This window comes from Microcaecilia unicolor, chromosome 5 (genome assembly GCF_901765095.1).
Source record: "Microcaecilia unicolor chromosome 5, aMicUni1.1, whole genome shotgun sequence".
Classification (NCBI taxonomy): Eukaryota; Metazoa; Chordata; class Amphibia; order Gymnophiona; family Siphonopidae; genus Microcaecilia; species Microcaecilia unicolor.
In genome coordinates this window covers 48,207,200-48,235,105 of record NC_044035.1, presented here as the reverse complement: position 1 = coordinate 48,235,105, position 27,906 = coordinate 48,207,200, and positions in this window count along the sequence as shown.

Here is a 27,906-nt window from a genome sequence, read left to right as displayed (position 1 = left end):
TTCCACACATTTGACATTCTTGCATCAGTTCTCAAAGATATTCAGAGTTTGCCGTCAGGTGAAAAATTGGTAGAACCACAAAATGCAATGATTACAACTTTGTGAAAGCCTTCTCTGCAATTGGACAGCATGAAAATGATAACAAAGATGAAGATGCAAGTGATGAATTAGACAGCACTACTTTGGATGATAATGACAATGATGACGATAAATCATTCTTAGCTATTAGGAAATCAGGTGTTTCCTGACAGAGACCTTGATCAATACCTGCAGGGCCAGCTCAGCCTATTGATCAGGTGAGGCCAGGGCACCAAACACCCAAGCCCATCACATCACCCGGCCCATAATTTGCCTTCTGCCTACTTATTTTCCTGCCCATATGCACATGGTCTATTATCTCTCAGCCTCCGCCTTCCCGTGGTTCAGCACTTTTCCGCCTCCTCCGTCTTCCCACAAGCACACACATGGTCCCGCATCTTTCCCCCCCCCCCCCCCCCCCCCACCAACCACCGACACCTCTCTGTTCCCTCCCCTTCTGACCTGGTTTTATCTTTTGCTTCCATTTCATTAAAATCTTCAGCCCTGCAGCTATGGAAGTGGTACTGAAAGACTGCCTGCGGCCTGCTCCAGGCCTTTCCTCTGACCCGTCCCAAACAGGAAGTTGCATCAGAATGGGGTGAGCAAGGCCAAAGATTTTACTAAAATGAAAGAAAAAGGTAAAACTGGGAGGGGAGGGAAGAGAGAGCCCTCGGGAGGGGGGGGGGGAAGAGATGTCGGACCATGTGCTAGCGGGTAGACAGGTGGGAGGAATTAAATGAACTGCTGGGCCTTGGGGGGGGGGGGAGGGAGAGAGAGAGAACCTGGGGTGGGGGTGGGAGGAAAAGAGAGAGAACCTGGGGTGGCTGTGAGGGGGGAAGGAGGGGGAAGGGAGGAAGAACGTGGGGTGGTTTTGGGGGAGAGAGAGAGAGAACCTAGTATGGTTATGGGGAGGGGAGGGAGAGAGAACATGGGTTGGCCATGGGGAGGGGAGGGAGAGAGAATTCGGGGTGGCTGTGGGTGGGGAGAGAGAGAGAACCTGGGGTGGCTGTGGGGAAGGTCAGGGAGGGAGAAAGAACCTGGAGTGGCCGGGGGGGGGGGGGGCGAAGAGAGGAACAGAGAACCTCAGGTGGCTGTAGGGAGGAGGGAGAGAGAACCTGGGGTGGCTGGGGGGGTGAGAGGACAGCGGACAGGGCTAAAAGAGAACTGTAGGCAGGGCTAAAAGAGGAGGGAGAGATGCTGTACTGTGTACAGGGGAGGGGGGATAGGGAGAGAAGCCAAATTGAGGGAGAGATGGATGGAGGTATAAGAGAGGCGGGAGCGATGTTGGGCCCAGAGAGATGGCACGAGAGATAGACTTGAAGTGGAGAGGGTGGAAAGAAGGAAGAAAAAGAGAGAGGTGTTAGGGAGGAGTTGAGAGAGAGATAATGGGCCTGGGGGTAAATGGGAGGAGAGGAAGGGAGAGAGAGATGGACCTGAAGGCAGGAGTAAGGAAGATGTTGGGCATTTAATCAGTGGCAGCCAGAGAGGAGAGGAGGGGCCTTGACTCTGACCCCCTCCAAAGCTACAGTACCTGTTCAATGGCTGGTGGGGTAGCTCAAGCCCCGCCAGTCAAAGAAATCCACTGCGTGAGTCACCCCTTCCTCCTTGTACTTCCTCAGGAATGAAGAAGTCAGCAGGGTGCCTCAAGCCATCAACACTTGCACTCCCCAAACATGTTCAGTTTGTGCATGAACTGATCATGGTCAGAAAGTGCCGGTATTGGCAGCATGAGACATCCCGCTGACTTCCTTGCTCCTGAGACAGCACAAGGAGGAAGGGGACTGCTTTGGCAGTGGATTTCTTTGACTGGTGGGGCTTTGATATCCCCACCAGCAAAGGTATTATATTCAATGGGAAGGATGAAATGCATGCCCCCCAGTCCATTCCTGTGCCCCCCCCCCCCCCCCCAGTGGACTGCTGGCTATGCCCTACATTTAATCTCATGATCAATCGCGAGCTTAACATTTTAATCGTGCGATTAAAATCATGATTTGAAATTTTAATCGGAATGCAGCCCTAGTTGCAACTAGCAATGCTCACTGGGTTTGAATGACTAATATCCAATCCCAGCATGCCTTGCATGGAGGAGTGGGGTGCTGAAGCATTTAAATTGCTTCAGCATCTACCGTGTTCTTTTTTGGGGGCCTGCGTTGTACCTCAACTGCCTTCTGCTTAACAGAACTGGCCACATTCTGCTGACCGGACCAATCACATACTGCTGATGCTGACTAGACTGCTGTATCTGTTGCTTAGTGTCTAGCCTGCTTGTACTGTTTGCCAGACGCCCGGACCGACAACAATCTGCTCTACTGCCTGCCAGCTTCTGCTCTGCTGGCCCATCGTTGCTGCGTTCTGCTGCTCTGAGTGACTTGAAAGAACTGATTTTCCAGAGCAGGTAATGGGTCTGATCTTGTTTTGAGTTCCAAGAGGGGGGAGGCTGAGAGTGGATGGAATGTGGAATGGTGGAAGTTGCTATTGGTGGGGGGGGGGGGAGGTTGGGCAGTATTGCGGGAGTTGTTGCTGTTACGGGGGAGGGAGGGTGGAATTGTGAGAGTTGTTGCTGTGATGGGGGAAGGGAGGGCGGAATTGTGGGATATGTTGTTGGGGGCAGGGGGTGGGATCAGCGAGGGTGGAGCTTGGATTGGACCGATGGGAGGCAAGGCTTGGGGGACACAAAAAAGTTGATCCAGGGTTCCATAATCTCTTGAGCTGGCCCTGAATAAATACAGACCCAGTCAGAAGACATCCATAGGGGTGATCCAGGAAATTATAGACCGGTGAGTCTGACATCGGCACCGGGGAAAATGGTAGAGGCTATTATTAAAAACAAAATTACAGAGCACATCCAAGGACATGGATTACTGAGACCAAGTCAGCACGGCTTTAGTGTGGGGAAATCTTGCCTGACCAATTTACTTCAATTATTTGAAGGAGTAAACAAACGTGGACAAAGGGGAGCCGGTTGATATTGTGTATCTGGATTTTCAAAAGGTATTTGACAAGGTACCTCATGAAAGGCTACAGAGGAAATTGGACGGTCATGGGATAGGAGGAAATGTCCTATTGTGGATTAAAAACTGGTTGAAGGATAGGAAACAGACAGTGGGGTTAAATAGGAAGTATTCACAATGGAGAAGGGTAGTTAGTGGGGTTCCTCAGGGGTCTGTGCTAGGACCACTGTTTTTTAATATATTTATACATGATTTAGAGATGGGAGTAACTAGCGAGGTAATTAAATTTGCTGATGACACAAAGTTATTCAAAGTCGTTAATTCACAAGAGGATTGTAAAAAATTACAGAAGGACCTTGGGAGACTGGGCGGTTAAATTGCAGATGACATTTATTGTGAGCAAGTGCAAGGTGATGCATGTGGCAAAAAAAACCCTGAATTATAGCTATGTCATGCAAGGTTCCATGTTAGGAGTTACAAACCAAGAAAGGGATCTGGGTGTTGTTGTTGATAATTTATTTTTATTACATTTGTACCCTGTGCTTTCCCACTCATGGCAGGCTCAATGTGGCTTACATGGGGCAATGGAGGGTTAAGTGACTTGCCCAGAGTCACAAGGAGCTGCCTGTGCCAGGAATTGAACTCAGTTCCTCAGGACCAAAGTCCACCACCCTAACCACTAGGCCACTCCTCCACCCCTTAAACCTTCTGCTCAGTGTGCTGCTGCAGCTAGGAAAGCGAATAGAATGTTGGGTATTATTAGGAAAGGTATGGAAAACAGGTGTGAGGATGTTATAATGCTGTTGTATCGCTCCATGATGCGACCGCACCTTGAGTATTGTGTTCAATTCTGGTCGCCGCATTTCAAGAAAGATATAGTAGAATTGGAAAAGGTGCAGCGAAGGGCGACTAAAATGATAGCGGGGATGGGACAACTTCCCTATGAAGAAAGACTAAGGAGGCTAGGGCTTTTTAGCTTGGAAAAGAGACGGCTGAGGGGAGACATGATAGAGGTATATAAAATAATGAGTGGAGTGGAACAGGTGGATGTGAAGCGTCTGTTCACACTTTCCAAAAATACTAGGACTAGGGGGCATGCGATGAAACTACAGTGTAGCAAATTTAAAACAAATCGGAGAAAGGTTTCTTCACCCAACGCATAATTAAACTCTGGAATTCGTTGCCGGAGAACGTGGTGAAGGCAGTTAGCTTGGCAGAGTTTAAAAAGGGGTTGGACGGTTTCCTAAAGGACAAGTCCATAAACCACTACTAAATGGACTTGGGAAAAATCCACAATACCAGGAATAACATGTATAGAATGTTTGTATGTTTGGGAAGCTTGCCAGGTGCCCTTGGCCTGGATTGGCCGCTGTTGGGGACAGGATGCTGGGCTTGATGGACTCTTGGTCATTTCCCAGTGTGACATTACTTATCAAACATATAAACGGCAAGTGACCGATTCACCTGCAAATGCACAGTAGAGTCGGAACGCTGCCTCCACCAGCAGTACAGCCCAATAGGGAGGAGGGCTTGGACATGGGTGTGGAAATCGGAGGAGGAGGGAGCAGGGAGGGAAGGAGGGGGCGGAACTGAGGCAAACAGACACAGCGATGGAGAACTGACAACACGGTAGAAAAAGGGGGGCGACGCCGGGGGGGGGGGGGGGAACGGCAAAATGGCGGGGACGGCAGGGCACAGGAGGTCACAATCGCGGTGGATGGGAGCCCGAGGATGGAGGGTAGGGGAGAGAACAGTTGATGGACACGGGTGGATGGAGCAGATGGGAGGGGGGAGAGGAGGGTTGCTGGACATGGGGGGAGGGCAGGGAAGAGAGCAGGGTTAGTGGACGGGGGGAAGCCATAGGAAAGCAAAAAACTAGCCCATTGTTATGGGTTTAACGGCTAGTGTACTTATAGTATTACAGCCTACTCAGATGTGAAGGAACTTTCAGACTAAACACCCCAGTTCCTGCCAGTACAGTTGTTGAACACTTTTTAGCTTGCTGGTTTTAATACTGTCTCACAAGCACACTGACATGAGTGACAGTCATTTTATAAAATTTAGTTTTTCTAAAAGCAAAGTGGACTGAATTGTAGAGCAATAAGGTTGTTGGAATAGAAATGTTAATGATAGTTGCATCCATTGTAGTATTACTTTTACTTTTCACTCAAAAAGAATTATATTAGGCAATATTTTTTTTACTTTCATTTAAGTAAATTTTGTAATGTGTTCTTCACTGTACTTTTACTTAAGTATTAAAATATAAATTTATGTTTACTTAAGTACTTTGACCTAGTACTTTAAATGTATATTTTAATTCTTAAGTGGCATGCAGGAGTGGCCTAGTGGTTAGAGCACCACTCTTGAGATTTAGATCTTGATATGCAGAGGTGGCTGGTTCAAATTCCACTGCTGCTCCTTGTGATCTTGAGCAAGTCACTTAACCCTCTGATCCCTCAGGTACAGACTTAGATTGTGAGCCCTCCAGCAAGAGGGTATGTAACTCACCTCAAGCTACTGCTGAGCAAAATCTTAAAAAAAAAAAGTACAGTGAAGAACCCGTTAAAAAATTTACTGAAGTAATTGCCTAATATAATACTTTTTGAGTAAAAAGTAAAAGTACCGCAAGTACAATGTTTGCTAATGTTTTTATCCCAACAACTTTATTGCTTTACAATTCAATTCCCTTTGCTTTTAGTAAAACTAACCCCCCTGTTTACTAAGCCATGCTAGCGGCTAGCATGTGGCAATGCTGACACAGCCCATTCAAAGTGAATGGGCTGTGTCTGCATTAGTGCACGGCAGTTGCCAGCACAGCTTAGTAAACAGAGGGGTAAATTTTTGAAAATGTTTATCACTCATGGGAATGTGAGTGAGAGTCATTAATCCAGCACAGCTAAAAAGGTTCAACAACTGCACTAGCAGAAAGTGGATTGTTCAGTCTGATGAAAAATTCCTTCAAATTAGGTCCGGTTACAATATTACCGATGTCTTCTGACTGAATCTGCAGGTTATGATCAAGGGACTCTCTCACTTCTATATAGCAAAGAGTATTTTATCACCATTATTGTCATTATCATCGGCATCAGAAGTTGCATCTTCATCTTTATCTTTGTTATCATCACCATGCTGTCCAGTTACAGAGAAGGCTTTCACAAAGTTGGAATCATTGTGTTGTTCTAACAGTTTTTCATCTGATGGCAAACTCTTTGAATATCTTCAAGAACTGATGCAAGAATGTCAAATGTATGGGAACCTTTCAGTCTTGAGGCTGACAAGCAAACTTCCTCTCTAAAGAAATTTTACATTGGGGTGACTGTCCACTGGATCTATACGACAGTGGACAGTCACCCCAATGTAAAATTTCACATGGGATGACAAGCAGTCTGTTGTGTTAGAGACATATGTCTGTTCACCAAGAATTGTTATTAGCTTAAGCTTCATCTCCAGTTTAAAAGGAGCCAACTCATCACTGTTATGTTTGGCTTGAGACCAATAACCAGTTCAACAAACACAGGCAACGCTACTCTTCTTATAGGCTATATTCACGAACAGCGAAATTTAAGATGAGATGATCCACTGTTTGCATGATGAGGTTTTCAATAACAAAATCCTGTTCCCAGTTTTGCTGTTTCATTTGGTTTACTGAGGATTTACCATTTACATCTTCCATCCGCATTTACTTTTAACAGCAAGCATTAGATGTAACTGAGTAAAAGTAGTAAAACTTGATGAAATTAGTACTTTAGTAAAAGTAAAATTAGCAAATGCTATCCTGTACTTCTTTACAAGTAAAAGTAACAAAACCTTTACTAAAGTACAGTAACTAGTTACTTAGTTACTATACAACACTGCTTAATGTGTATTAAAGGGCTCTACTGCTACTAAAATTATCATAATGCAGTGCTAACCAAGTCACCACATGAGATGCAAAACACGAAAATGCATTTAAGCAGCTCATTATTATGTAAATTCTATAATGCAACTTGTCGTAAATACCGCGAGTTGCATCATAACTGGAAAAATAAACCCAGCAAAAAGATCAGGTGTCCACAGGGATTTTTGTAAGTTGGAGGGGAGGGTCACAGTAAGGGGCAAACAGCATGCTGCCATTTTACTACTACTACTACTTATCATTTCTATATCGCTACCAGACGTACGCAGCGCTTCACACTTGAACATGGAAAGACAGTCCCTGCTCAATAGAGCTTACAATCTAATTATGACAGACAGACAGGACAAGTAAGGGATAAGGGTTAGGACAGACAGGACATATCAGGGATAGGGGACAGTTGAAGGCACTGACAGAAAAGTTAGCATAGGACTCTTCCGAAAGCTCAGAGCTGTCAGTAGTTTCAAGTTATTAAGGCAGATAGTTTTTGAGGGATGGTTTCTGAGCATTGGAGGGAATCTGCTAATGAGCTCATTTTAATACTAGTGAGATCATTAACATGGGACTTTTGGTCACTGCATGGTAAAGCAGTGACTGAAAGCTTCGGTGCATTAGCTGCAAAGTAGCATTTCATTTAGACTGGCTAAAACAAGTCTAAATGAAATGTTGCAAGCCTGGTTTGCTTTGAGCATCTCCCCCTAAATGGCTAGCATTGTGTGTTCATTTATACTATGATCAAATATGTATTCAGATCAGAACCATTGTTACTATCTTAGCATTTTTAAAATTTGCATCTCTAGAGAGTGACTTATTTTTATTTATTTTTGTTACATTTGTACCCTGCGCTTTTCCCACTCATGGCAGGCTCAATGCGGCAGGCAATGGAGGGTTAAGTGACTTGCCCAGAGTCACAAGGAGCTGCCTGTGCCAGCAATCGAACTCAGTTCCTCAGTTCCCCAGGACCAAAGTCCACCACCCTAACCACTAGGCCACTCCTCTTCCTTTTATGGTTCTCACCCCATATATTCACTTCTTACTATTGCCTAGACCAGTCTTCCATCAAGGACAGTGCCTTGATATAAACTCTTCTACTCACAAAAACTATGTGAGTGGATTGCTTAATAGTGGGATAATTCTCATACACTGCAGCACATGTGAGATTAGGAGTCACCCATTTGTGTCACTGATTCCATCAAACTCATCAACGGAGAAAACAAAGTTACTTGCCTGTAACACATGTTTTCTGTAGACATCAGTATTAATACATAACATACATAAGAGTAGCCATACTGACCAATGGTCCATCTAGACCAGTATCCTGTTTTCCAAACAGTGGCCAGGCCAGGTCACAAGTACCTGGCAGAAACCCAAATTGTGGCAACACTCCATATTACAAATCCCAGGGCAAGCAGTTGCTTCCCATGTCTGCCTCAATAGCAGACTATGGACTTTTCCTCCAGGAATTTGTCCAAACCTTTTTAAAACCCAGATACCCTAACCGCTGTTACCACATCCTCCGGCAAAGAGTTCCAGACCCTAACTATTCATTGAGTGAAAAAATATTTCCTCCTTTTTGATTTAAAAGTATTTCCATGTAACTTCCTCAAGTGTCCCCTAGTCTTTGTACTTTCGGAATGAGTAAAAAATCGATTACTTCTACTTGCTCTACACCACTCAGGATTTTGTAGACCTTAATCAGGCACACTATCCTGCCTGCCTCCTCAAGAACTGATTCCAAGCTTGAAACTGACTGTGAATGTTCAGAATTTTACATTCCTTGTTGTCATACCAGACCAGTCCAGACTTTTGGGTTATAGCCATCTACCAGCAGATGGGGACAGACAAAAGTAGTTCTTGTGATTCATCCCTTAAGGGTATTGTGCAGCCTAAAATGTTCAGTATTTTCTCTTTCTCCAAGCAGTTGGTTGATGATCCGTGCAGCTCCTCTGTGGTGTTTTTCAGCCAGCTCCTGACCCAGTTTCAACTGAGTGTCAGTTGAGCAGAGGGGTTCCTCTTGGAGGATATTAGCTTCTTTAATTTCTACAGCTCTGGATGGAGCTGGGTGACACCCAGTGGTGCCAGGTCCCCCCCCCCCCCCCCCCCCCACACACACACACTCCCCCACTAGTTAGCAATTTCTGACGAGTTTTCAGGAGGTTATATATATAAACTACAATTTGGTATATGAGCTGAAGATTCTTTCTCACAGCAAGTACATCTCTTCACTGGACTCTTTCTCTGAGCATGCATGTACTACTTCCTGTCTTACTGTTTGGTTTTCAATGGCTGCAAGAAGAGCACAAACTTGATATGAACTCTGGACCTGTTAGTTGTGGGAGTGTTGTTTTACCTAGTTTTTTGAGACTCTCGTTGCCTTTGTGCCACCTATGATGTTCTGCCTCTTAGCATCAGGTTCGATTCAGGTTTTGTCTCTTCTTCCTGCGCTCCTCTCAGGCGACAGTTATGGAATTTCTGGCACTTGCCTGTTCTTCTTGCATCCCTATGCGAACTAGGGCTCTGGCTGCATTTCCCTGCCTTGAAATCCTTTTCAGCACATTTGGTTTCTGTGACTGTAAATCCTGTGCTGACTTGTTGCTTGTTTTCTTTCAGCTCCTTACTGGTGTCTACCGGCTCTGCCCCTGGATGACTAATTTTCGCTAATTTACTGACTGCATTGCAGTCCTGGCTTGTACTGGGTCGGATCTTATGACGTTTTTTGTGAGGCTCCCGGAACAGTCTGGTTTTTATTCCTTCTGGCGTGAGATGTTGCTTTGGTTTTTGTCTACAGCCAGGCTTTAATTATTTTTTCTTCAGAGTTGGCAGCTTACATGCATAGCTTCACAGCTTCTTTCCCTATGAGCCTGTGCTACATCATGTGTGGGATTTGTTCCCCTCCTACTTTCAGACTTTTTATTCTTTCTTACATTTATGTCTCCAGGATATGGCCACTGCTCTTGACAAGGTGTGGGGCTCTCTGGCATTTAGCTCTGGGTTTCCATCTGGACATCTGACATGGCTATGATTCTGCCTACTCTGTAAGCAACAAATCTGTCTCGCCTTACCTCCCTTCCTAGTATGGTCAGGGCAGAAGTCTTACAGATTTATTATGTTATTGCTTCTAGCCTATAGTTTTTTGGTGTTTTGGCAGTTTTGTTTCTATGGACTGTGCTTATTATTGATCTTCTGGGCTGCACTGCTCTGTTTCCCACTGTTTCAGGCTCCTAGCTTCTGACGCACTTTGACTGCACAGCTTCTTTGGCACAGTATTCTCTATTTAGCGTTGGCTCAACTGGTTTACCTGTTTGCCTCCTTTCCACCCATAAGGCTTTTCTGCATTCTCGCTATGCTTAATAGCTTGTTTTCATGGCAAGACTTCTTTGCTTGCATAGCACTCTTGCATCTGATAGTGGTGCTTGGATTTGTCTCTGCATACAAACCACAGTTCCATCTAAGCAGGTGAATCTTAGGTGAATGCAGCCCATAACTCTGACACCAATTTTGGACCTCTCCTCTTCTCTTCATGTCGGACACAGCTGCATGATGTGTACGACTCCATCCTTTAATGGAGAACATGATCCTGTCTCATTGTAGAGGAAGCTCCAACTCTGCATATTGCACATAACTCTTCTCTGTATATACAGTGCTCTCCATCACTACATCTAGACTGGAGCACAGATCCATCTCTAGTTGTTGAGCACGTTTCCATCTCTGGATGTCGTGCGCAGCTCCATCTCTGGATGTCACGCGCAACTCTACCCCTGGATGTCGTGCACATCTCCGCCTCTGTAGGTGCAGCATAACTCCATCTTTGGATATAGGGCATAGCTCCATTTCTGGTGGTGATGTATAGCAGCTTCTCTACTGGTTCGGCAAGGATCCATATTGGATATACAGCACACTTCCAATTCTGCTTGAAATTGCACCTCCATGTCTTAATGTAGTGCACAGTTCTGTCTAGGAATGTAGAGATCACTTTCATATTTGGTTGTACAGCCTGTTTTAATCTCTGCATGGTCAACACAATACCATCTCTGGCTGCAAAGCTCAGTTCCATCTCTGGAGGTAGTGTACAATTTCTTCTCTGGACGTAATTCACACACCCTTTTCTGGATATGAGGCACTAGCCCATCTCGGGGATGTGGAACACAAATCCATCCTTGGGTGCACCTTCCTTCCATGGGAATGCTGCACAGTCCCTTAGAGAAGGGTTTGTAGAACACCGTACCTCCTCTGGTTCTGGAATGTAGCTTTGTTTCATGTTATTCTCCTCTTGCATAAAACTCTTTGATTGCAGAGTGGAGGAGTGGCCTAGTGGTTAGTCTGGTGGACTTTGGTCCTGGGGAACTGGGTTCAATTCCCACTGCATGCACAGGCAGCTCCCTGTGACTCTGGGCAAATCACTTAACCCTCCATTGCCCCAGGTACAAATAAGTACCTGTATATAATATGTAAGCGGCATTGAACCTGCTATGAGTGGGAAAGCGCGGGGTACAAATGTAACAAAAAAAATCTGACCCTGAGTCTGAAGCATGCCTGCCTTCTAAGGGTGAGAATGAATCCATCTCTGGGTCTGGAGCACAATTCCATCTCTGAACATATTGTATGCCTCTTTCTTCAGCTGTGCAGAATGACTCCTTTTCCTCATATGCATCTCAGCTACAGTGGGGGAAATAAGTATTTGATCCCTTGCTGATTTTGTAAGTTTGCCCACTGACAAAGACATGAGCAGCCCATAATTGAAGGGTAGGTTATTGGTAACAGTGAGAGATAGCACATCACAAATTAAATCCGGAAAATCACATTGTGGAAAGTATATGAATTTATTTGCATTCTGCAGAGGGAAATAAGTATTTAATCCCTCTGGCAAACAAGACCTAATACTTGGTGGCAAAACCCTTGTTGGCAAGCACAGCGGTCAGACGTCTTCTGTAGTTGATGATGAGGTTTGCACACATGTCAGGAGGAATTTTGGTCCACTCCTCTTTGCAGATCATCTCTAAATCATTAAGAGTTCTGGGCTGTCGCTTGGCAACTCGCAGCTTCAGCTCCCTCCATAAGTTTTCAATGGGATTAAGGTCTGGTGACTGGCTAGGCCACTCCATGACCCTAATGTGCTTCTTCCTGAGCCACTCCTTTGTTGCCTTGGCTGTATGTTTTGGGTCATTGTCGTGCTGGAAGACCCAGCCACGACCCATTTTTAAGGCCCTGGCGGAGGGAAGGAGGTTGTCACTCAGAATTGTACGGTACATGGCCCCATCCATTCTCCCATTGATGCGGTGAAGTAGTCCTGTGCCCTTAGCAGAGAAACACCCCCAAAACATAACATTTCCACCTCCATGCTTGACAGTGGGGACGGTGTTCTTTGGGTCATAGGCAGCATTTCTCTTCCTCCAAACACGGCGAGTTGAGTTCATGCCAAAGAGCTCAATTTTTGTCTCATCTGACCACAGCACCTTCTCCCAATCACTCTCGGCATCATCCAGGTGTTCACTGGCAAACTTCAGACGGGCCGTCACATGTGCCTTCCGGAGCAGGGGGACCTTGCGGGCACTGCAGGATTGCAATCCGTTATGTCGTAATGTGTTACCAATGGTTTCGTAGTGACAGTGGTCCCAGCTGCCTTGAGATCATTGACAAGTTCCCCCCTTGTAGTTGTAGGCTGATTTCTAACCTTCCTCATGATCAAGGATACCCCACGAGGTGAGATTTTGCGTGGAGCCCCAGATCTTTGTCGATTGACAGTCATTTTGTACTTCTTCCATTTTCTTACTATGGCACCAACAGTTGTCTCCTTCTCGCCCAGCGTCTTACTGATGGTTTTGTAGCCCATTCCAGCCTTGTGCAGGTGTATGATCTTGTCCCTGACATCCTTAGACAGCTCCTTGCTCTTGGCCATTTTGTAGAGGTTAGAGTCTGACTGATTCACTGAGTCTGTGGACAGGTGTCTTTCATACAGGTGACCATTGCCGACAGCTGTCTGTCATGCAGGTAACGAGTTGATTTGGAGCATCTACCTGGTCTGTAGGGGCCAGATCTCTTACTGGTTGGTGGGGGATCAAATACTTATTTCCCTCTGCAGAATGCAAATAAATTCATATACTTTCCACAATGTGATTTTCCGGATTTAATTTGTGATGTGCTATCTCTCACTGTTACCAATAACCTACCCTTCAATTATGGGCTGCTCATGTCTTTGTCAGTGGGCAAACTTACAAAATCAGCAAGGGATCAAATACTTATTTCCCCCACTGTATATCTCAAAGACCAGGGGACACTCAATGAAATTACATAGAAATACTTTAAAAACAAATAAGCATAGCCGCCGAGAGGGGGGGCAAAATTCCCCGGACCTCAGCCTCCGGGGGGGGGGGGGGGGACCGTCGCATGGGTCTCTCTCTTCTGCTCCTGATGGGACCCGGGTGATCGCGTCCTGACAGGAGCAGGAAAGAGAAAACTTCGGCGACGGGCACCCCTTGCATTGCCTGCCTGCTGGGCCTTCAGGCCCGCATGCTCAGTTTTGAGACTGAGCATGTGCAACCTGAGGAAAGCAGCTGCAGGGGTAGGAAATGTTGGGCAGAGGAAGGAGCTGCGCTGCCTGCAGCTGGCAGGGCCAGCCAAGGTACTTCGTGTGGGTGGGAAGGAGGGAGGGGGGTGGTGGCAGTGGTGGTGACGACGATTTTATGGGCGGGGGGCAGTGGCGATGACGATTCTGCCCAGGACCGGCGGCAGTTCTCTTAATGCAGATCTTGGCTGAGTGGAGAACACACTTTTTCGCTGAACGGGGAGCATTGGAACACAGCTCCATTTTTAACTGTGGTATGAGGCTCCATATGTTATTCAGAGGCACAACACCGTCACTGTTGCTGTGACAGAAATGTTTTTCAGTGGAGTACAACATCCCTCATATGGCAAGGCCTTTACTCCTTCTCCACTTGAGTAACAGGGCCCTATGTTTGGTCATGGGTCTGGCTCAGTCTCCGTCTGCACAGCCCTTTGGCCTTGGATGCCAAATTCACCTTCCTTTGTTGTTGCCAAAATGCAGCTGCATCCTTCTTGCAGAAGGCTATTTTTGTTTGTAGTAGTTCTGCTATTCCTCTTGCCAGACTCTGCTACTTCTCAGCTGCAGGCAAGCAGGACATCTCTGCCTCAGGAATCTGGTCTGTGTCTGTTGAGCTCAGTTTGGTTCTGTCCTTCTCAGTCAGTGTTGATTTTTAGCATTTTCCAATCTATTCTGGTTATGCTTCAGCACAGTTTCTGGAACAATTGAGCCTTTAATCTCACATGTAACACTGACTACCTCGACCATAGTTACCTTTGTTGATCTGTACTGAGCTGCTTAGAATTGGTTTGATGGCAAACATCCTCCTGTTATGGTGTTTTGCTGGCTACTCACATGGTCCAGGATTCCTTTAGACCCTCTTATGTCCGACCCCTGGTACCATGGGTTTATGCCTGCCTACTCGCCTCTGAGCTTAGAATCTTGTAATATGCCTAGCTGTGCTTCACTCTTTAGAGCTATAGAGTGACATGGGTATTCCCCATTCTTGGGCCTTTCAGGGTGGTCTACCCAAGTTACCCATTATTGCTTGGTCCCTCTTCCTTATCTTTCTGGCTGTTCCTTAGGAGCTCTTCGGATTCCCATTTTAATGCGATGGGGTATGTCTTCCACTCTCTTTGGATCCGATTTTTTGTGGTCCAAGAATCAGGTTTAAAAACTGTGTTATTTCTCCATGGGGAGAATTTGCCACTTCCTTTCCTCTGCTAGAAGGTACATCCTGACCCAGTGGCTCTCTGCTCCCACTCGTTTGTTGTCTGCTCCAGCTCCAACATTCAGCTTTTTTTAGTCTAATTCACCTTTCCAGGTCAGGCTTATTCTCTAGCTACCCGCTGTAAGTGGGGTCATTACATTGCATTTTCAAATTATTTTTTTCATGCTCCAATCTTCCACATCCTCTGACCTTCTGGCTTCGTGACCTGCAGTTTCTCTGCAGTGTTTGTATCCTGTACTTTGGTTTTCAGGTCAGGGCATCTTCTTCGGCTTTGCATATCGGTTTTCAACCTGAATCTTGAAGCACTTTCTCTTTTGCAGTTCTTCTTCATCCATAATTCCTGGGAGTCATGCTTCTTGTGTAGCAGAATGTCTTCTTTTTCCTTTGGGCAGGTCTATATATGGGTATTCTCACTTCAGGGATTGCCCAATTATCTCTTTCCTATTCCTCTTTTGGCCCACTCTTTTTTTGGTACTGCTTTTCTAAATTCCAGTAGTCTGGATTGGTCTGGTATGATGACAAGGAAGGAAAAAATTATGACTTATCTGATAATTATCTTTCCTTTAGTCCTACCAGACCAGTCCAGATATCTGCCCAGTGCATACATTGTTTTCTTTCTGTACTGCAGTGTTTTCTTCTCTTGATAAGTGATGGATTTGTTCATTCTCTTTACAGATATTTTGCCTGGGCTCACTCTTTCACATTTCTCCAGCATCAGTGAATTACCTGTATGTTGGTGGTATATGCACCTCCTTTTCTTCAGGGACTTCTTAGCTGAATGAGACAGTTGGACTAGAGTTATCTATACTGGCCACTACTATGGTCAGAGGCACAACTGCTTGGCTAATCAAAATACTGAACATTCCAGGCTGCACAGTACCCTTAAGGGGCAAATAACAAGAACTACTTGTGAACTAAAGGAAAGAAAATTATCAGATAAGACATAATTTTTCCTTAATTCGGAACTCAGAGAGCTGGTCTGTCCCAGTGCTATCATATTACACCACTTCACTCGTGTGCCTGATTAATCTTGTGATCTTTGGGGAATACCTAATACAGGTAAACAACTTTGCTTTATGCATTCAGTGCTTGACTGAATATTGGGCTCAAATTTTCTAATTACAATGACTTGATACTTAAGCAGTCCATTTAATTACATCCAGATGAACTTGAGAAGTACACTTTTTAAAGATCTCCATGAAGTAGATAATGCACCATTAAAGTGTGGCAAAGTATGAAGAGGGGGAAATTAAAGAAGACAGTTTTAAGTGATTCAGGATAAAAACTGCAGAAATTAAAAAGCTCTCGGCAAGAAAACTAATTAAAAGTTAGATAATTAATAGGAAAGTAGAATTAATGGCTGTCTTAATGAAGTTACTTTTATAAGTCATATGGAGTCCTCTTCTTGCATGTTTTTTCCCAGACTTCCTTATGTGAAAGATCACATTTCAGGCTAGAGTACCTGACCAAGTAATTCTTTTAGAAATTGCTATGCCACAAAAGCTATCAGATGTAAGGAGGGGTACTTGACTGGTAATAGCTCTCCCACTTGGAGTGTTCTCTCTCATTAGACAGTATAGATAGTGTGCAGCGACGCCATACATTTCAAGTGAAGCTGTGCTTCTGTGTCTTATGAATCGTTACAATTCTTGATGGTAATATGCTCAAAATTGTACATCTCCTACCATAGATAACAGGCAAACAAGGGTTTTTGGAAAATGCTAAAAATTCCACATCATCTACTTCTGCTATGTTGGTATACCTGCCCCCATGTTGATTTTCTGCCAGGTCACTCCTGCCGGTTTACTGACTCGGAACCTTTGTGAACTGCATCAAATTGCTTTATCCCCCTCTAGCCAGAGTGAAAGGTATATAAGAACATAACCACAGGTCCATCAAGCCCAGTATCCTGTTTCCAACAGTGGCCAATCCAAGTCACAAGTGTCTGGCAAGATGTGAAAAGAGTAAAACAGATTTTATGCTACTTATTCTAGGAATAAGTAGTGGATTTCCCCAAGACTATCTTGTCTAAACCTTTATAAAACCCTGCTAAACTAACTGCCATGGGCCTGCCCTGACAGAGTACCTATCTGTTTTTAAGAAAATTGTTATGGGTCAGACAAGTAAAATGGAGTTCTGGGGTAGTAACAAGGTTTTGGACTCTTACAGTCTTTACTTACTCATAATCTGTGTCTGCACAGCTGTTGCTCTCTTCCCTTATATGGAGTGGAAGCCCCAACCAGCTCATCCCAGGATACACTGAGCAGGGGGTGGGCACCGCCATTTTGGAGGCAGCGCTCGTAAGAAGAGGGACTTACCATTTTGGGGAAGGGGGGAGTTTGCAGTCGCAGTTGCCGCTAGATTAGCAGGGTGTAGGCTGGAGGGCCAGTGACCTCCAGCCCTGTTGGGGAGGGTGGGTTAGGGGAGCTCGAGGTTCACCAGACCTCCAGTCCCTCGTGTAAGTGTCACCGTTGCCATACTCATTGGGGGTGGGGTGTCCACTGGACCCCTGACTGACAGTGACAGCCAGGGAAGAGAGCTGCCAATACTATTTCCCTTCCTACCCTAACGCCAGCTTCAAGCTGGCGTAGGGTTTTAAGCAGTAGAGCGCTGTTGTTCAGCATGCTGTACCTTTAATCATGGGGCGCAGGAACGAAAGAGCACACTAGCATACATTAGCATGTATTAGCATGCTACTTGCGTTGATCTGGTGCTCCGGGCGGCTAATCATGAAGTGCAGGTAAATGCGAGTGTTAGTCTGGCGCTAATGGCCTCTAGTGCCCACATTTACCTCTGATCATCTGCCCATTAGACATTTATGTTGCCATTATAAAACAAGTGCATGTTTGGACTTTTCACATAGGTATCCTCTTATAAAATCACGCCCATTGTGTTTAATGGCTGTTTCCCATAAATGATTTCATTATATTAGAAGCTTCCATTTAGGAATCCATCATGTTACAGTTTGTGAAGTATGACAGACAGAAATATTTGAGAGGCATCTAGTGACTTCTAGGCAGAGTGAATGAATCTTTCTAATTCCTGGGTAACTGTTTTCCCTCCATGGACAGCACAATACTGCCTGTTTGAATGACAGTGTTGAACAGTCTACTTCAGTTACTTGCTTATACATAATATCAGCAAGACATTTATTTCTTACATTACAGACTGATAAGCAAATTATATGCCGGACTTTGTTTGAACATATTCACTGCTTGCATCCATCGTTCTGTTTTGTTCATATTGTGGCTGGAAACTAAAGAGGTCTCCACAGGTCATTATGGAAAGATAAATCTCTCACTTGTGTATGTAAGTGAGTGAAAATTTATGGAAAAGCCTTATCTGTATGCATCTAAAAATATTTCTGTTATCTGACATTAGCCTTTGTAGAAAACCTAGGTTGAGTTATAGGGCCCTCCCCCCCCCCCCCCTATGACATTTTTGTATTGGACTATTTTATGTTAATATTATTAATGCCTGTGCTTGCTTCTCCTTGCAGATTGCTATCAGTAATCTTCTAAAAGTGGGGGGTAGGTCTGTTTTTTGTTTCACACATCTTGTCAATATAATGCATGCAATAGACCTGGGAAAACAGAAATCAACTGTTCACAGCAGAGAATAAATGAGTCTAGTTTCTCTGTAAAGGTGGTTCAGCAAAGGGCAAACATTTTTTCTTTAAAGCAATAAATAGATCAAATGGAAATCTCAGAAATACATGATAAACTACATGAATGTAAAACCTGAATCACAGCAATCCAAATATGATAAATACAAATTGAGTGCATTCACTTTTGGAAGGCTAAAATTGAAACTAGAGTGAAAAATCCTTTTATACTCCCATAGAAATGAGTGCCAGGGAAGGCAGACAACTGGAAAATCTTACAACTTATTCATAGGCTTTAGTGGAATTAGCATATTAACAGATGGCAGTAGGATACTCCTGAGCAATACTAATTTTAGTTTGATGCCATATATCAAAGATCTCTGATCTCAGCATTTAAATGTGGAAAAACACAGGAATATCTGAGCAAGTATAACAAGAAGGGATTGAAATATTTACTATTTACATAGAAAGCAAGTCTATAAACTGGCGCCTAGAGGTAAGTACAAAGAACCAAAAAGGGGAAACAGCCCCTACGGAAATCCAAGAGTTACCAGGAGAAGTAGGGGATGACATGACTTCCACATTGGGAGTGATGAAATGAAAAGTCTATTAAGGCACTAGGAGCTAGGTGGTATTTTTATTCTAGATTGGCTCGGATCACTGCAGTTCACTAGCAGTTTTCCCAGTATCCAGTACATACTGTGTGTTATTTCTGGGCATCTTAAATAAGTCTTCGCAGTTTCAGAATGTTTCTGTGACCCCTGAGGCAGGCGGTTTTTGTACTGCTGAAATATGACCCTGTATCAGGTCTTGCTCTTGGTGCCGTAATAAAGATACTGTCATTTCATTACTCCCAGTGTGAAAGTCATTGTGTCATCCCCTATTTCTCCCGGTATTGCCTAGAGGTATGTGCCATTTACGCACTTCAAAGGCACCACTGACAGGTGCCAATGTGCACTAAGCGCTATTCTTTAAGGTAGCATCTGTGCCATATCGCCTAACTTCAAGGGTAGGTACACATGGGTGGAGCATGGGTGGGCTATGGGCGTGTCTCCCAGTTACATGTGTAGTTTATAGAATACCATAAATTACGCCTGTTACTTGGTGCATTTAGAGGTGACAACTTATATCTGCCATTGACTTGGTATAAGAGGGTATGCTTTAACAGGCATGCCAATGCCAACTTATGCTAGTATTCTATAATGGAGTCTTGGTGCCAAGATACTCTTATAGAATTAGTGCTAAGCGCACGGCACTGGGGCGCCTAAACTGAGAAACCAGTTTATATAATTTCCACCATATTGATATCAGGAAAGAAAATTATATATGAGATCATTTATGTGGTTAAACTGTCCATGTTTCCAAGAACTTGCATTGCAGTTGGAACTCAATTGGTTTTCCTAACACTGTTTTGACAGAATGAGTATTCTACACATGAAGGTATGGCCCTGTGAGGCCAAGCAAATGGCCTGTCTAAGAAACAGAAAGTAGCACAGAGTGAAAGGGGGAGAAAGCATTATGTATCTTTAAACATGGGCCTTTTGGCTAATGCACCTAGGGAAGGGTGTAGGGTAGGGATGTGCATTTGTTTTTGGACAAGTGATAAAATGTGACAACTGAAGCCATTTTTGGTTATGTAACTCTCAAATGGACATGGGAATAGAATAATGAAAAATGTGTTTCTTTTTTTTACATGTATTATAGTCTATGGGTCCAGAAAAATGGCACTTGCTTGATTAGTCTGAGCCTCAATGGCAGTGGCAGCCCTACCATTAGGCCAGTTGAGGTGAGGGCCTCAGGCGGAGCAGCATCTTGCTCCTTTCCACCCACCACACCAGCCACGGTCTGGCTTCTCCCCTCTTCCTTTCTCAACCCCCCTTTCCCGAATGTACTTTGTTTTTTTTTTTTGTTTCTGAAAAGTTTGCGGCGGCAGCAGCAATTCCCATATGCTGCCCTGGCATCAGCTTCTTCTCTAAACTGCGGCCCACCTCTGAGGAAGCAGAAAGTTATGTCAGAAAGGCGGGCCTTAGTAGAGAGAAGAAGCCAGTGCCGGTGGTGGGCAGCATATGGGAATCACAACTGTCGTCGACTTTTGGAAAACCAAAAAAGAAGGTACACTTGGGGAAGGGGGTTGAGCAAAGAAGGGGTAGATGCCAAACTGTGGCCGGAGGTGGGGTAGGAGGGAATTGAGAGAGTGTGAAGGAAGAGATGTTGGGGGGGGGGGGGGGGGGGGGGGGGGGGCTGGGGGTGCCATCTCATCCTTGTCTCAGGTGGCAGATTGCCTTGAGCCGCCCCTGCTTACTGGGAATCAAACACTATGACCTTTAGGAACAGAGGTTAAAAACTTGCAGCTAAAAGCCATATTAACTAAAAATCAGGGTAGCATGGCCTTGCAGAAGAGGTTTATGAGTAATTTAAGTAGGCCAAGCCAGCACCCTAGGAACCTGGCGAAAGCTAATGAAGATGTGGCATATGGGAAAATGCAAAAAAGCAATTGTAGAGACATAAATTGGGAGAAAAGGTAGGACCTGGGAGGTAGAGGTTCCTGCTAAGCAGAAAGATAGAGCATCCAGAGTTGCAGAATGTGATCAAGGAGCATTAAAGCTCTCTAAAGCTCTTTTACTCCAAGGTGGCTTAAGGGGCGGACACCATATAGCTGTAAAGTGAGTTAAAGTGATTGCTTATCAGTTTGTATGTCCTGAGCATAATATCTGCTACATGTGTGCAGGAGCCATGATACTAAAAAAAACTGAATTGGGTTGTTGCCAGTGAAGTGTTAGTCTGAGCAAGGAAATAAAATACATGGTTAATGCAAGATTGCATGGCTGATTGTCTTTTTGGTAGAGTATGACAGTGGTCCAGGATGGGACAGGAGTGGCAACTTATCATAGCTAGGTGTGGAGGAGTAGACTAGTTGTGAGCCTATTAAGTGAGGGTTCAAATTCCACTTATACTCCTTGTGACCTTGAACACATCATTTAACTCTCAATTACCTCAAGTACAAACTTATGTTGCAAGTCTCTGGGGACTTGGAATTACCTACTGTATCTGAATGTTAGCTCACATTTGGACACTACTGAAAAGGCATGAACTAATCAAAATAAATAGACACAATATAATACATTTATAAGGGAATTGAACTTAGATTTCTGTGTTTACAGCACAGTGCTGTAGCTCTCATGGTATACTACCAACCTTCATGTGAAACAGCAATGCCACTGCATATGATAAAGCAGAGCAGGGAGACCTTTTAAATTTTCAGCATGGTAATCACTTTACCCTTGGAAGTTGCATCATGGACAGTCAAGGAGAGATCTCTTTCTTGGTTCCGCCTTGAACATAAGCAATCTAAATCTTCACATGCAGCCCCATTTTAAGTAAAACATAGAAATTGGAATTGAAATGTCCAGGTTGGGCCATGTCCAATTCCAGTAGTTTTTAGTAAAGGATCCGCTAACGTAGAACCTTTCTAAAATAGCAGCACATGTATGTACCAGTTATATGTGGTGGGAGCAACTATTTTGCATTTGTCAACATACAGAACATTAGCAAGTGGTATATCAAGAATCTAATAAACATAACGAAGGCAACTCAACAATTTACACTTCTGAGTGTTGGCATGTAAGTTGGTATTTTGAGCATAGACATGTATTTTAGAAACGTACATGTCTAAATGCCTCAATTAAGTACAGAGACCGCATTCTTTCTGCAGTACCATTTTTGAGGGGGGGAAACACTGAGAAATTAAGGGAGACGAGAGACCCCCTTTAATTTCTTCTGTGCCCAAAATGAACACTTTTTTAATAAAACCTATTGCAACCTGGGACCAGCTGTAAATCCTGATGCTGATCTCTGTAATTATATATGTACATTCTCCTTTTAAAATGTGAAATACAAGAGTAGTTTTGGTTCCACTCTAGTCATGCCCAAACCTCAACCAGATTACACTCCCTTGCCAGATGCACGTAGTGCAGATTTACACGTATAAGTCCCAGCTTTGTAAAATTGGGCTTTCAACATTTATTAGAGATATACATTAAAATTCCAATATTTACAAGTGTAAATCACATATACAGAATCTAAAATAAGGGCCGTAGAAAGCATGTTTGACGCAGTTTAAACTCTGTAAGCAGTTTCACCAATGAGTGGCGAGAGTAAGGAGGATTGCCCAGTAGCTGTCATCTTCTGCACCTGAGTCAAATCACAGATGCATGCAAGCCCCTCAGTAGACACATTTGTCTACATAAATTTTCTTCCATGAAAACGTACTGAAAATGAGGATTACATTATTTCCAGCTGACTGGGGCCCTGATTTTTCAATACAATTGAAAAATCCATCTGTTGTCTGATCTGCACATATTCCCCCAAATTGCATATATGGTACTAGATTCTATATATCACACCTAAAAATTTGGCGCCAAAATGAAATTCGCTTAAGCACATTCTATAAAATATGCCCTAATTTAGGCATACGTTATAGAAAAAACCTAAATTTCCACGCGGCTCATAGAGTATGCCGAGCAGTGGTCTGTGCAACTGAATTTAGTAACGGGCAGTTACGCCAAGTAAAAGCTGGTAAATGCCGTGGACTGGGTGTATTCTATAACACCACACATTCTAGAAATGCCCATGACCTGCCCATGGCCCCCCCCCCCCCCCCCCCGTTTTCAACTATATGACTTAGAATTTATGCACAGAATGTTATAAAATATGCTTAGTTCTGTGTGTAAATTCTAATTAATGCCTATTAGTGTCAATAATTGTTACTTGGCAATTGTTAATTGGCAATTATCAGAGCTGATTGGCTTGTGAACCAATTTGGTTATACGCATTGTTATGGAATACATTTCAATTTCTGTGTGGAAATCATGGCGCAATATATAGAATCTGGGGTATAGCGCTCAAAATTGCACATGCAAATTTGGGCACATGCCCAATTTGCGCACATAATTTAATAGAGAAGCAAGGAAATGAGTGCAAATAATTGGGCGATAATTATTGGCATTAATTGGCAACAATTTGGATTTATGAATGAATTTTGCTAAGCACTATTCTATAAAGATGTGCATGAAAATCTCTGAGGGCCTCTTTTACAAAGCCTCACTACCAATTCTTGGTGCGGCAAATGAGAGGAAGCCCATTCAATTCCTATGGGCTTCCTCTCATTTGCCGCGCAGTAATCGCTTGCGTGGCTTTGAAAAAAAAAGAAGCCCTTACTGCATAACTGAAAAAAGGTGTGGCCATGGGAGGAGTGTTGGCTTTCACTAAAGATGCATGCATCTTTGATTCCTCTCTCTTCTTCTCTGCGCATATTCAACGGCTTATTTTCCTCAGAAGCTTAGCCGAAATTGGGTGGCGGAGCAGGTGGGGGAAGAGAGGTTGGTGGTTGGGAGGCGAGGATAGTGGAGGGCAGACTTATACGGTCTGTGCCAGAGTCGGTGATGGGAGGTGGAACTGGTGGTTGGGAGGTGGGAAATACTGCTGGGCAGACTTGTACGATCTGTGCCCTGAAAAAGGCAAGTACAAATCAAGGTAAGGTATACACATATGAGTTTATCTTGTTGGGCAGACTGGATGGACCGTGCAGGTCTTTTTCTGCCGTCATCTACTATGTTACTATGTTACTATGTAACAGATCGCCAAAACCTGTCGTTTCTTTATCTACATTAGCAAAATTCGCCCCTTCCTTTCTGAATATGCTACCAGAACCCTTATCCAAACCCTTGTCACCTCTCGCTTGGATTATTGTAATTTGCTTCTCACTGGTCTTCCACTCAGCCATCTCTCTCCTCTCCAGTCTGTCCAAAATTCTGCAGCACGGCTTATTTTCCACCAAAATCGTTATACCCACACTAGCCCACTCCTCAAGTCACTTCACTGGCTCCCTGTCCGCTTCCACATACAGTTCAAACTTCTCTTACTGACCTTTAAATGCATCCATTCTGCAGCCCCCCATTACCTCTCCACTCTCATCTCTCCCTACATTCCTCCCCGTGAACTCCGCTCACTGGACAAATCTCTCTTGTCGTCCCCCTTCTCCTCTACTACGAACTCCAGACTTCGTTCCTTTTCCCTTGCAGCACCTTATGCCTGGAATAGACTTCCTGAGCCTGTACGTCTAGCTCCATCTCTACCTGTTTTCAAATCTATGCTGAAAACCCACCTTTTCACCACTGCTTTTGGCTCCTAGCCACTACTCAATTGCCCTCCCCTTGTTCCTTCTCACCCAGTACTTCCCTCACCCTTAATTGTCTTGTCTGTCTGTATTTTTAGATTGTAAGCTCTTTTGAGCAGGGACTGTCTGTGTCAGTTGTTCAGCGCTGCGTGCGTCTGGTAGCGTTATACAAATGCTAATAATAATAATATTATAGAATTCAGGGGATCCACGCCTAATTTAGGCACAAGGATTTCCACCAGGTTTCAGATGGTGTGAATCCTCATACCCAAAGTTGGGTGCTGATCAGTGGCGTAGGAAAGGGGGGCAGTGGGGCGGTCTGCCCCGGGTGCTCGCCGCTGGGGGGGTGTCGTCTTTGCTGGTTCCCTGTTCCCTCTGCCCCGGAACAGGTTACTTCCTGTTCCAGGGCAGAGAGAGCAGGGAACCAGCGGAGCCGTTGCAGCTCCCAGCGACGTGCACTCGGGGCGGATCGCCCCTCACAGCTTCCTTATGCAAGTATGAGTGCACTCCGGAGGGGGGAGGGTGCTTGCCGAGGGGGAGTGTGCCATGCTGCCCCCGGGGGAGGGGGGTGCGCAGCAACGACCCGCCCCGGGTGTCAGCCGCCCTCGCTACGGCACTGGTACTGATACTGGCGCTGTGTGCTATTCTATAAATGGCACCCAACTCAGTACACCATTTACAGAATAGCGCACAGTACTGATTTTTTTTCAGCACCCAAACATTGGAGGTAACTATGTAAAGAATTTTTCACATGCAAAACTTGTTTCACATAGTGAAAATGGCTGTTATGTTTTTTTAATGGCCATTATATTTAGTTTTGAGTTTCATTTTTATTTTTTCACTTTGACCCTGATCTTTTGTCAGTCACCTTGTTACCGCAGGAAAAAAAACAGCTTTAAAACTGGCAACACTGCAGCTGCTTCATTGGAATGCTGTTATTACTTTTTTGCATTTGGCAGTGCTGTTGTACCACTTTGGGTTAACTTGCGGATAGTTTTCTGCCTTGTTCCATTTTTATTTTTCATTTTTGACCTTGGTTCTGTGTTAATTGTCACCATTGAAAAATGCAAGTTTTAAACTGGCAGCACTCTCATTGCCTTTTCTGATTGTTGTTATTTTGGCATTTAGAAATGCTGCCTGTTCACTTTGGGGTGAGCTGTGGGTTGGGGTTTTTTTTTTTTTTGTTAGTTTTCAGACTACTAGCACAATTTGTGCATGGCTGGTTTTTTAGTGTTATTTTTATGGCTAGGTTTTCAGCTTTGTTGGTTTTGTTTTGTTTGTTTTATAATACTAACTTGTTTTTATGAACTGAAGTGTTTAATTGGTCCCCCACTTGCCCCATTATGAGAAGACGTGGATTTTTGTTTTTAATTGATTTAATTTTTAAATTGCTTTACTTTCATTTTTCATCTCCTCTCCTCCCATTTTTCCTATTCCTCCATTTTTCTCTCATTTTCTCCTCCCCTTTCCCCTTCCCATCCTTTCCTCCCTTTTCTTATTCCTTCTAATCTAATCTAATATTGGTATTTTTATTCTGCTTTACCAAAAGAGGCTCCCGGCAGATTCCATCAGAAAAGAGAAGATCAATAAGTTAGTCCCTCATTATAACAACATATTTCCATAATAATTGTCCTAATTCTGTAAATCAAATTCCTGTCAAATATATAATAAACAGAAACATTTAACTACGCTCCTAAAAACATTATAACAAGTAATAATTTGAATATGGCACGACTGTTCATTCCAGGACATCGGACTCTTACCAATTAAAGTTCTCTGCCTAGTAGTCAATTTTCAAGACTTGTTTTGTTGAGATATACAGTCTGATTCCTGAGCAGAATGTAGCACCCTAGAAGGCAAGTAAACAAAGATATCTTGAAGATATTCTGGAGCTTAACCATATAAAATCTTTAAAACAAACGACAACAGTTCAAAATGTATCCTTGCCGGAGATCCAAGATGGCGGAGCCCTGTTAAGACGCTGTGCTTCGCGTTCCTTTGGAAAAAAAAAAAAAATGCCTAAACGAAGAGGAAGAGTAGTGGCTAGAGCCTCCCCGCTACCTTCCCCATTACCTGGTCCTATCGATCGTTTTTTGCGACCACAGGGAGTTGGTTTAAACGGCGGAATGCCTCCAGTAGGGAACGCCGGCGAAAGGGAGAATTCGGCTTCCCCTGGTTTCGACATCACTTTGAGCCCCGCAGCACGCACCCCTCCTCCCCAACCGATTGGCGCTAGCTCCTTCCTCTCAGAATCGACAGGGTCGCCCCAAGTGGGATTCATGGGCCCAGAAGAGCGTCGACAGGAGGTTCTTGTTACAGCAGAGGAAGGAGCGGAGGGCATTTTGCCCATAGAATCGCCACGGATAGAAGGTCGAGAGACTGAGGGAATGGGCGAGACTCGTGGGCATTTTTCTGAAAGGTATGAACTTCCAGCAGCATTAGTGGTCAAACCAAGAGAAGTAACACTGGATGCATTATGGGACTTGGTTTCAACCCTGGGACAAACTTTTATAGCACAGATTAATGAAGTTAAACCGAGAGTAAAATCTCTGGAAAATGACTTAAAAAAAAAAGAGGAAGAAATTAAGGCTCTGAATGATAAAATTGGAAATATTGATCAAAGAATTGTGAATTGCGAAACAATGCAACCAGCAATGGTAAAAGACTTGACAAGCCTCAGGCAGAGAATGGAGATATTTGATAATTACACCAAAAATCATAACCTGAGATTTGTTAACTTTCCAAGAGTGTTAAATGTCGCTCCTCTTGAGATGCTGAAACGTTATTTACGTGATATTTTGAATATTCCTGACCAGAATCTGCCACCATTTTCACATGCATATTATATACCAGGGAAGGACTTAAATCCAATTACTGAAAATCCAATAGATGTTTCTCTCATGCTTGAAACTTCTGATACTGAGCTAGCAACGGCAGCCACTTTAGTGGTTGCGGTTGCCTTATTACCGGACAAAAATTGGATATTCCGTTTGTTTTTCCGTAATAAAGATAAACCTTTTTTAGGTTTTAAGATATTGCTTTTTCCTGATGTCTCTAAGGAGACAAGACGACGGAGGAAACAATTTTTGATCCTCAGGCCTGAAGTATTGCACTTGGGGGGTACCTTCTTTTTAAGATACCCCTGCAAGTGCATAATAAGACTTGGGGAAAAGAAATATATATTTACAGAACCTGCCCATCTGTCGGCGCTTCTAGCCTCAGTGAAAAATGGAAAAGCGTCATAGATAAATAAGACACTAACTTCACTTAACAGAGTTGTTTAATCCTGAATGTTTATCCTTCTTTATATTGTTCTCCATATTTTCTGAATTCTTGGATCTCATTTTATGGACTTGAGTGTTAATTTTCCCTAAAATGAATGTATTTCAATTCCTTTTTGTTTTATAAGTAATCTCCTAAGTAACAAACACTTTTCC